The sequence below is a fragment of the Saccopteryx bilineata genome, chromosome 5 (assembly GCF_036850765.1).
Source record: "Saccopteryx bilineata isolate mSacBil1 chromosome 5, mSacBil1_pri_phased_curated, whole genome shotgun sequence".
NCBI lineage: Eukaryota > Metazoa > Chordata > Mammalia > Chiroptera > Emballonuridae > Saccopteryx > Saccopteryx bilineata.
Genome location: NC_089494.1, coordinates 228,828,371 through 228,840,543, shown reverse-complemented (window position 1 = coordinate 228,840,543; position 12,173 = coordinate 228,828,371). Strand labels below are relative to the sequence as shown.

The 12,173-nt window shown below is 38.4% G+C and overlaps 1 protein-coding gene across 1 annotated transcript in view; it reads right to left on the bottom strand.

The window, feature by feature from the left end:
• The window catches only part of SCFD2 (sec1 family domain containing 2), a 394,551-nt gene that overhangs the window by 138,570 nt on the left and 243,808 nt on the right, over positions 1–12,173 (bottom strand). The gene's annotated exons all lie outside the window — the stretch shown is intronic.

Here is a 12,173-nt window from a genome sequence, read left to right as displayed (position 1 = left end):
GAATAGCACACTCCACAAGTGAAATGAAAGTAATCTTATTTATGACAGGAAGGGGCCCAGCTAGACTGAACTCCGCGCTTCTGCGACTGCTCCGTAGAAAAGCAGCGGCGCAGCTCCTCGCCCATTCCTAACGGCAGCCTCGCTGACAACAAACACGTTTGTAGTTCTGTGTCTGAAAACTGCGAGAGCCCCAGAAAACAGCCATCTGATAGAGACCGGACATTTAGAACAGATCATTCATTCTTCACACCTTCCAATACACTCGTGATAACTCTTTGTTACTAAATTTCAAAAAGACACTTCCTCAAATCAGGAGTTTATGACCTTTATCAAGTACTGGCTTGTAAATACAGTGATGCTAGTTTCATGGCCTAATTCTCTGATTGTAAGAGTTTTTCACTGTAGATTCATGAACCAATTCCCATATAAAAAATAATGAGATGGTTTAAATTACATGTTTTCCAATAAATGTCTACCGGTGCCCTTACAGACAATTCTCCCTTTCCTTTTTAAAAATCCCATCAACAGTAAGTATATTTCCTGTTTAACTATTGGCTTTTTTCTCAAAAATATTTAAAATTATTAATTTTAGACAGAGAGAAGAAGAAGAAGAAGAAGAAGAAGAAGAAGAAGAAGAAGAAGAAGAAGAAGAAAGAGAGAGAGAGAGAGAGAGAGAGAGAGAGAGAAGCATTCATCTGTTGTTCCACTTAGTTGTGCATTCATTGGTCTCTTCTCATACATGCCCTGACCAGGGATTGAACCTGCAACCTTGGTGTTTCAGGATGATGCTCTAAAACCAACTGAGCTAATGGGCAGGTTCTCTCAATTTCTAAAAAATTTTGTATTTATTGATTTTAAATAGAAAGAGAGAGAGAGAGACAGGGAAGGGGGAGAGACAGAGAGAAAGAGAGAGAGAGGGAGAAAGAGATCAATTTTGTTGTTTCATTTATTCATGCATTCATTGGTTGATTCTTGTATGTGCCCTGACCAGAGATTGAATTGCAACTTTGACATATTGGAACAATGCTCTAATCAACTGAGCTACCTGGCCAGAGTTTTCTCTCAATCATTTAGTTAATCAACAAAAATCATGGAAGTCTTGTATACTAGAGGCTACCGGGGAGATAGTGTCTTCACTTTTTCTTCTAAACTATTCATAAGTACTCTACAAAATCTTAATAAACATTATGTGGAATTTTGACAGTAATAAGATGGTTTAATAGTACCGTTTGATGTCCTAGAACAATTTTTGCTGGAAGGTCCTGTGAGGTCATCAAGCCCATCTCCTTATTTACAAATAAGGAAACAGGCTCTAGGGCAGATCCTAGACTGTGTATCTTCCTTTTTTAAAAAACAATATACTTTCCTCTCCTCCAAGAAACTTTCCCATGTTCACCACTGAAGGAAAGGATACTTGCTTGGGTTTATGCAGCGAAGGGTTTTACATTCCATTCATCTATATGAGAAGGGCTTGTCTCTTCTTCCAGTAAAAAGGGCCAACTGAGTCATTGCTGGTCTTCTGAGGTCACATAAAGAGACACAATACTGAGAGCCACTGGGAATGCATGAACTTAATCAACACATCTCTTTTAAGACTTAAAGTATCAAGCAAGTGCTAGGCCCCGGCTTAGCAGACACTCTCCCTTTGCCAGGTAGCTCACAGTACTGTAGGGGAGTCAGGCAGCTACACAGGTGAACTGCTCACATCATGCTCGGGCAGGTGCCACGATGGGAAAGCTCAGAGTGCTATGAGAGACGGTGCCGCCGGGTTGGAGGGAGGGGATGGACTGGGGACAGAGTGGCAGTGACTATTCCAGGCAGAAGGAACAACTGTTGTAAAAGCTTGGCAAGGGAAGTTTCAGAGCGTTCGGAAAATCTGTCAGTGGCCCACACTGCGGGGAGGTACAAAAGTCAGAGTCTCTGGTTTTTACTGGCCACTCTCTACATGCAAGCATTCCTTCCTTGCCTTGCTCAAATGAAATGTTTTTAAGTGTGCTATATAACATTATTCGCCTGGCTAGTCTCTCCTGTACTCTAAGATGCTGTTATCAGTTTGGCTTTACAACACACAAAGGTGTTTCCACTTACCTTAAAAAGGCCTTGACTTCAATTCACCCAGAATTTATGAAGCATTTCATAGGCACTACTCTCTTCACTGTGCTCTCTCACCATCTGCATGTACAGACCTCGATTACACAAGCACTATACACATTAGGGCTCCCTCAGCCTCCCCATGAGGCCCAGGGAGGCCTGTCTTACCAGCTTCTGTAATCCTAGCACAATGCAAACACAGAATAAGAGATCAATAAGTGTTTGTTGAATGATACATGTGTTTGGTGCAATATAGCTCAATTCTCAAAACATTGTTAAATGCATCGTTTAAATAAAGTGTTTCCTACACAGCATGTTTTGATGCAGATGATAAGTGAATAATCAAAAAATGGTTAGGAGGTCTCTGTGCTCTGAAAACTAGCATAACTCGGCAATTCCCGCTGTTAGGGTACACGGGACTATTTTTGCTCAGAGCTTTTAGTATTCACTAGAAAATTTTACTGCGTAGTACTGGGTGGCAGATGTTTTGAATAAAAAGGAGACATTATGAGCTAATGATTTAGCAAAACAAACCCAAAGCCAGCAAAGTCAGGAGGGAGAAGAAGAACTATGTCAAACGTCCAACTTTATTACAGGGTCTGCTATTTGGTACCTCAGTTTCTCATTAAGTAAAGCTCTCTATATTTAAGGCAATTTCCAAATAGTAAGTACAGAAAAACACAGTAATAAAGACTAACCATATACTCGGATGGTCAGGACATAGGCCAAGATTATAGATTTTATACCTCTGACCCACCACAGTTGATCCTTAAACACCTATCATTCATCCAGTGTTTAATGAGGACCTACTATGTGCCAGGTACTGTGATGTCCACTGTAAATACAGAGGTAAAGAACAAAACAGCTCTGCCTTGAAGGAAATTATAACCTAGTAAGGAATACAGAAAAGTAGGAAAAAAAAATTACAACTAACCCAACCTTTGGAGTAAGCAAGCAGAGGCAGGGCAGGCCTCCCAAGAGAAAAATCTCTTAAACGCATGTTGTCAATACTGGCCGTTCTGATAAGACTTTGAAGACTGATCAGCATATGTCTTCCATCACTATTAGAAAAATACCTCAAGTACAGTGCACGCTAACACTGGCTTAACTTCCAAGATGGTAATGAAGGTCTGCGTGCTCTCAGAAGCTCTGTACTCATATGTGTCATCAAATAATACATTCATAAAAATATAGTTTGCCTTTCAAAACTTCATGAGTTTGGGAAGGGGGAGTGAAGAGCAAACTGGTAAACAGTTTAGCTATGTTCACCTTCTTTCTGTAGTAACTTGTCCAGGCCACAAAGAGGCACTCTGGGTTAAAGAATCAGTGGACTCCTCTTTCTGCATTCTTTCTCTTCTCTCTGAGGGGCCTTCAGAGAGCAGAGTGCCTTTATCTAACATCAGGAGGGCCAGCAGCTCTTGTAGGAAGGCAGATGTTTGTCTAGCACAAAGTACAGATGTTTCTGACTAAAGTTCCAAAATAACTCTTACTTATGCAGGAAGAATTGATGAGGGCAGAGACAGCTTCTTAAGAGAGGGGGGTTCTATTACCAAAACAAAACAGCAACAAAAAAACAAAACCATTTTTATATCCGATCACTTCTGGGGGAAAATGGGAATAAATAAATAACCCAAACAAACAAAATTAAAACATTAAACAATGAAAAAAAATAAAAAAACAAAAATCGTCACAAAATAAAACAAAGCTGTCAGCATAAATGAGAAGAGTTTTTGAAGAGGACACGCTGCTGGAAGCAGTTCTGATAATATTCCCTGTGGTGTTGGGTTTGGATGATCCTGTTCAAAAAAAAAAATCTTCCTTAACCTTCATCTTGAACCAGTCAGTAATCCAATGTTTTAACATTATAGTCAGTTGCCATGGAAAGAAATCTGATGACATAAATTTAGCTTTTTGGTTACCATCCTGGATAACATAGGAGCAGAAAACAAGAATATCATATCTGTTCTGTGTTAATATTTTCACTTTGGGGGGGAGGGGTCAAGCAGATTAAGAAATAATGGACAAACTGTATACTGTTAGAATATGAAGCTTTTAAAAATCCTTAAAATCTTTATGTAGTTTTCAAAACTCCAGGGCTTCACTGTGCAAAATTTTTTATCTGGCTAAAACTCCTGAGCTCTTTAGTCATCAGCGAGTGTTCTAAATGTTCTCTGTGTTAGACAAAAATTAATGAATCATGTTAGAGGCATGTAGGAGGTCCTCATTAAAAGATAAGGTGAAAAAATAGAATATAGGTGAAAGAAAATGTATACTTGTCACTTTTTGGAACATTTCATTTAACTGGGTTTGAACATCCTCCCCCTTTATATAATTTAGACAATTAAATTTAACAGGGTGACACTGGTCAACCAGAGCACACAGATTTAGAGAAAACATCTCCACATCATTTGGACAGTCGATCATGCCGTATACCCATCACCCAAAGTCAAATCATCCTCCATCACCCCATATTTGTTTCTCTTTAAGCCCCTTTCTTCTCCCACCCCACTTTCCTCCCTTCCCCTCCCCCTGGTAACCACTGCACTTTTATCTATGTCCATGAGTCTCAATTTTGTGTCCCACCTATGTTAGCTTTTTCTGATTTTCTTATTTCACTCAATATAGTGCTATCAAGGTCCATCCATATTGTCATCAATGATACTATGTCATCATTTCTTATGGCTGAGTAGTATTCCATTGTATATATGTATCACATTTTCTTTTTTTTTATTTTTTTTTTTTATATAATTTTATTTTTTTAATGGGGTGACATCAATAAATCAGGATACATATATTCAAAGATAACAAGTCCAGGTTATCTTGTCGTTCAATTATGTTGCATACCCACCACCCAAAGTCAGATTATCCTCTGTCACCTTCTATCTTGTTTTCTTTGTGCCCCTCCCACCCCCTATCCCTCTCCCATTCCCCCCTCCCCCCCGTAACCACCACACTCTTATCAATGTCTCTTAGTTTCACTATTATGTCCCACCTACGTATGGAATAATACAGTTCCTGTTTTTTTCTGATTTACTTATTTCGCTTCGTATCATGTTATCAAGATCCCACCATTTTGCTGTAAATGTTCCGAAGTCATCATTTCTTATGGCTGAGTAGTATTCCATAGTGTATATGTGCCACATCTTCTTTATCCAGTCATCTATTGATGGGCTTTTTGGTTGTTTCCATGTCCTGGCCACTGTGAACAATGCTGCAATAAACATGGGGCTGCATGTGTCTTTACGTATCAATGTTTCTGAGTTTTGGGGATATATACCCAGTAGAGGGATTGCTGGGTCATAAGGTAGTTCTATTTTCAGTTTTTTGAGGAACCACCATACTTTCTTCCATAATGGTTGTACTACTTTACATTCCCACCAACAGTGTATGAGGGTTCCTTTTTCTCCACAGCCTCTCCAACATTTGCTATTACCTGACTTGCTAATAACAGCTAATCGAACAGGTGTGAGGTGGTATCTCATTGCCGTTTTGATTTGCATTTCTCTAATAGCTAAAGAAGATGAGCATCTTTTCATATATCTGTTGGCCATTTGTATTTCTTCCTGGGAGAAGTGTCTATTCATATCCTCTTCCCATTTTTTTATTGGATTGTTTGTTTGTTTGTTGTTGAGTTTTATGAGTTCTTTGTATATTTTGGATATTAGGCCCTTATCTGAGCTGTTGTTTGAAAATATCATTTCCCATTTAGTTGGCTTTCTGTTTATTTTGTTATCAGTTTCCCTTGCTGAGCAAAAACTTCTTAGTCTGATGTAGTCCCATTCATTAATTTTTGCCTTCACTTCTCTTGCCATTGGAGTCAAATTCATAAAATGCTCTTTAAAACCCAGGTCCATGAGTTGAGTACCTATGTCTTCTTCTATGTACTTAATTGTTTCAGGTCTTATGTTTAGATCTTTGATCCATTTTGAGTTAATTTTTGTACAGGGGGAGAGACTATAGTCCAGTTTCATTCTTTTGCATGTGGCTTTCCAGTTTTCCCAGCACCATTTATTGAAGAGGCTTTCTTTTCTCCATTGTGTGTTGTTGGCCCCTTTATCAAAAATTATTTGACTATATATATGTGGTTTTATTTCTGGACTTTCTATTCTGTTCCATTGGTCTGAGTGTCTATTTTTCTGCCAATACCATGCTGTTTTGATTGTCGTGGCCCTATAATAGAGTTTGAAGTCAGGTATTGTTATGCCCCCAGCTTCATTCTTTTTCTTTAGGATTGCTTTGGCTATTCGGGGTTTTTTATAGTTCCATATAAATCTGATGATTTTTTTGCTCTATTTCTTTAAAAAATGTCATTGGGATTTTGATGGGAATTGCATTAAATTTGTATATTGCTTTGGGTAATATAGCCATCTTGATTATATTTATTCTTCCTAGCCAAGAACAAGGTATATTCTTCCATCTCATTATATCTTTTTCGATTTCCCTTAACAATGGTTTATAGTTTTCATTATATAAGTCCTTTACATTCTTTGTTATGTTTATTCCTAAGTATTTTATTTTTTTTGTTGCAATCGTGAAGGGGATTATTCTTTTGAGTTCCTTCTCAGTTGTTTCATTGTTGGCATATAGAAAGGCTATTGACTTCTGTATGTTAATTTTGTATCCTGCGACCTTACTGTATTGGCTTATTGTTTCTAGTAGTCTTTTTGTGGATTCTTTGGGGTTTTCGATGTATAGGATCATATCATCTGCAAAAAGTGATACCTTTACTTCTTCTTTTCCGATATGGATGCCTTTTATTTCTTTGTCTTGTCTGATTGCTCTGGCTAGAACCTCTAGTACCACATTAAATAAGAGTGGAGAGAGTGGACAACCCTGTCTTGTTCCTGATTTAAGGGGGAAAGCCTTCAGTTTAGTGCCATTTAATATGATGTTAGCTGATGGTTTATCATATATGGCCTTTATCATGTGGAGATATTTTCCTTCTATACCCATTTTGTTGAGAGTCTTAAACATAAAATTGTGTTGTATTTTATCGAAAGCCTTTTCTGCGTCTATTGATAAGATCATGTGGTTTTTGTTCTTTGTTTTGTTGATATGGTGTATTACATTAACCGTTTTACGTATGTTGAACCATCCTTGAGATTCTGGGATGAATCCCACTTGATCATGATGTATTATTTTTTTAATATGTTGTTGTATTCGATTTGCTAGTATTTTGTTTAGTATTTTAGCATCTGTATTCATTAGAGATATTGGTCTGTAGTTTTCTTTTTTTGTGCCATCCTTGCCTGGTTTTGGTATGAGGGTTATGTTGGCCTCATAAAATGGTATCACATTTTCTTTATCCAATCCTCTATTGAGGGACACTTTGGTTGTTTCCATTTCTTGACCACAGTGAACAATGCTGCAATGAACATGGGGGTGCATGTGTCTTTATGTACCCATGTTTTCCAGTTTTGGGAGTATATACCCAGTAGAGGGGTTGCTGGGTCATATGGTAGTTCTATTCTTAATATTTTGAGGAACCACCATACTTTCTTCCATAATGGTTGTACTACTTTACATTCCCACCAACAGTGGATGAAGGTTCCTTTTTCTCCACAGCCTCTCCAACACTTGTTATTTCCTGTCTTGTTGATAATAGCCAATCTAATAGGTGTGAGGTGATATCTCATTGTAGTTTTAAAATTGCATTTCTCTAATAGCTAATGAAGATGAGTATCTTTTCATATATCTGTTGGCCATTTGTATTTCTTCCTGGGAGAAGTGTCTGTTCATGTCCTCTTCCCATTTTTTTATTGGGTTGTTTGCTTGTTTGTTGTTGAGTTTTATGAGTTCTTTGTATATTTTGGATATTAGGCCTTTATCTGTGCTGTTGTTTGAAAATATCAACTTCATTTAGTTGGCTGTCTGTTTATTTTGTTGTCAGTTTCTCTTGCTGTGCAAAAGCTTCTTAGTCTGATGTAGTCCCATTCATTTATCTTTGCCTTCACTTCCCTTGCCTTTGGAGTCAAATTCATAAAGTGCTCTTTATAACCAAGGTCCATGAGTTTAGTACCTATGTTTTCTTTATGTAATTTATTTTTTCAGATCTTATATTTAAGTCTTTGATCCATTTTGAATTAATTTTTGTGCAAGGAAACAAGCTGTAGTCAAGTTTCATTCTTTTGCATGTGGCTTTCCAATTATCTCAACACCATTTATTGAAGAGGCTTTCTTTTCTCCATCATGTGTTTTTGGCCCTTTTATCAAAGATGATTTGACTGTATATATGTAGTTTTATTTCTGGGCTCTCTATGCTGTTCCATTGGTCTGTGTGTCTATTTTTCTGCCAATACCATGCTGTTTTGATATTTGTGGTTCTGTAGTATAATTTGAAGTCAGGTATCGTAATGCCTCCAGCTTCCCTTTTTTTCTTTAGGATTATTTTGGTTATTTGGGGTTTTTTTATGTGAACATTTTTTAAGTGTCTTAGGAAACCTGAAGAACCATGAATCTTTCCCAAGATGGTTTTTCAGGACATTCAAAAATGATCAAAACTTTTTCCTCCCTCCTGCTTCTATCTCCTTCCTCTTCCCTAAAAGAGAGAAGCAGAGTTCTTACATATACTCCTGTCGGTGGGTACCATTGACCATAGCACAATAGGCTATTTTCTGCTTCTTAAAAATATGAGGGCAATTATCCAGTGATTGTGAAATAGTACCACATGGACCACACTTCATCCACTGGAAATACACTTGGGAAACATTCAATCACACATAAAAGACAAGGAGAGAGGGAATAAAGGAGGAATAACTCAAATAAAAACATGCTGTGTGAAATAGTGAAGGAATTTGCCCAAATTTCTGGTGACGATGCTTTTTACACCCATATGTAACACGAAAGATGAACTAGTAGGCGCTATATGGGTTTTACAAACCTCCGTACATTTTTAAAAAGTGCTTGCTCTAACTTTTAAGTATTATTTAAATTAAATTAGTTAGATTCCATCAGAATGGAAACTTAAAATTATCCAACATTTGAACAACTAAGTTCTTTTAAACTTAACTTTTAAGGGATAATAAAGAGCAACTTGTTGTCATAGGAAGAGACCTGGGTCAGGAATCAGAGGTCAGAATTTGAGGTCGGCTCTATGACCCACGGGTTCTGTGCCCTGGGCAGGTCCCTCCATCGCACTGGTGGATTCTCGTCTCTTCTGCATAAAATGAAGGGATTGGATCACAGGATTTCTAAGGCCCTTTCCAGCTCCGTTAGTCCAAGATTTCAGTCCTTACACTGTATCAAAACTCCTAGAGTTGTCATGTGTCAAGACTGGCAAAGAAAATTGGCCAAGGGTGACAGGTTGAAGGCTGCAGAGGCAGCTGACTAAAGGAAAATTAAAAAAAAATTTTAAATAAATTTTATGCAGTTGGTCCTTTACTCAAGAGATTGGTAATCATGGCATTCACGGCCATATGAAGTCTTATTTCTCAGTTCAGCCGCCCACCCTCCGAGACCATTACTGCACACCCTCTCCTCTCCTCAAGCCTCTAACGCCCCTCTCCAACCTCACGGCAGGCTGGTGGCCTGGCTTCCTACCTCACCAAGAAGCAGAAGCCATCAGATGAGGCCTTCCATGTGGTCCCACTGCCCATTTACCACACTCTGCACCTGTGCCAAGTACTCTAACTTTCTTCCTGCTTTGATGGGTAAACCACTTCTGCTGCCAACAAAAACTGAGGTCCAGTCATGTCACTTCTTTGCTCTAAACCCTCCATGCCCCCCCCCTCACTACACAACAGCCACAGCCTCTACAGAGACCAAGCAGGGCTTATCTGCTCTGCGCCCTGCTACCTCTCCTCCCACCCCTACCTGCTCATTCTGCCCTCGCGGTATAGACCAACAAGCCTCCACATCAGGGCCCTTGCATTTGCTGCTTCTTCAATCTGGTATGTTATTCCCCTAATATCCAAAAGGTTCACTGCCTTGCTCTCTCCAGGCCTGTTCATCAATATCTCCTATTCAGGGAGGCCTTTCCTGACCACCCCATATAAAATAGCTCACTCACACTCAATTCTCTATCCTCCCACTCCCTCCACCTACTCTGGTTTTCTCCCAAGCTATTAACAGTGCGTGACATACTATATATTTTTGTGTATTGTCTTCCCACATCAGAACACAAGCCCTGTGATGGCAGAGACTTGCTGGACTCATTTACTGTTCTCACCCCAGGGTCTGTGTTGGGGCTGGACACATATTTATTGAATGATTTACCGTATTTTTTGTTCCATAAGACGCACCTGACCATTTAGACACACCGAGGGTTTTAAGGAGGAAAATAAAAAAAATATTTTGAACCAAATGGTGTGCTAAAATATTTAATAAAATACTGTATTTTTCGCTCCATAAGATGTACGGGCATTTTCCCCTCCACTTTTTTTTGGGGAAAAAGTGCATCTTATGGAGTAAAATATACGGTAATTGATTTCTGTGACATTGTTAAGCATTTAGGAGAGAGTTAGTGAAATTTTGATATTGTTACAAGATAGACCAAGCATTGTAAGCGATTATAAATCTATGTTCACACCTACTAAAATGGAAAGGAAAATAAGTAGGATGATGTACTCATAGAGAACGGCAGGTCTACATCTCACTGCACTCCAATACTGCTCTAAACAACACGAGATCTGAACCAAGGCAAAAATGCAACGTCCCTGACAAGCATTGCTCCTGACGGCGATAATCCAATGTTCTCACACTTCAGAGGCCAATTTCCTTCTGGTGATTTCTCCCCAATTCATCCTGAGTGGACAGAATCACTCAAGTCAGAGTGATTAACATTCAGTCAATCAATTCTCTGTCAGCAGGAAAACACTAGGCCCATGATGTGCAGTTTTCACGCTTGGAGTTTCCTTTATGGCTAGGCAGACATTTCTGGGGAAGAGACCCAGCATATCAACTCTGGAGACTAAAGACTACTCTCCCAAAGGATGCTTGGGAGATATAAATGCAACAAAACTCATACCAGCCCAACTTTGCTCATTAAGAACTATATCATGCATGGACTTATCCTGGATACATCTTAGATGGTCTGTGTCTGTTCTTATTAGCCTTTAGACCAAGGGCAGCCATAATAAGGTTTTGTTGTAATAGCCTCCATGCAGTATATACTTGAGGTGGCCAGCTATTATGCAAAGCAGCTTATAAAGCTAGAGAAATAAAAGCCCAGTCTGAACATTCCAGCTCTCACCTGAGGAGTAAAGAGCGATACTCAATGCTGAAATGAGGTTGGTGAGTTTGTCTCCTTGCACAAAAAAAATAATTCAAAATGAATCAAAGACCTAAATATAAGATCTGAAAAAATAAATTACATAAAAGAAAACATAGGTACTAAACTCATACTCAGATGCTAAGAATAAAGTTCAGCAAACTTCCTGGGGTGCAATGGGCCTCACAGTCATCAGAAGCCTTAAAAAAGGATTGTAGCCTTTGACTTAGAAATTCCATTTCCAAGACTTTATTCTAAGAAAGCAATTAAGGACAAGGACAAGGATTCATGCACAAAGGATGTTCAAAATCTGGAAACAACTGAAATGTCCAAAACCAGAAACTGTTTAAATAAATAAGAGCAGATCTTAGAACTATTAAAGGTAAATGTTTGAAAATAACTTAGGAAGTGATCCTGATATAAAGGTTAATTTGTATTTGAGCCTTATTTATATAGGTAGATGTATAGTTATATATACACAAGCCTAGGAATTGAAAGAACTTACCAAAATATCTATAGTCATAATCTCTAGGTGATGAGATCAAATTTGATTTAAAAATTTTAGCTCCACAGTTTTCTACCATAAACAGATATTTAATTTTGAAAAATACCATCGGCTCCAGTTATAAAATTACATTTATTACTTCATCAGAAGAAGAAATAAGGAGTAAGAAACCCTCCTTTTGGATTCTCCAGGGACTGGAGAACCCTGGCAATTGATCAGCATGGGTCACATCAATGTTGCTGAAATTCTCTCGTTCTATCAGACATATCACTCATTGAAAACTCACTTCTAAACAGAGTACTAAATAATCAACATACAAAGGTATACAGCTGTGCTGCTCAGCTGCCCACCCCCATCTTCCCAGCAGGT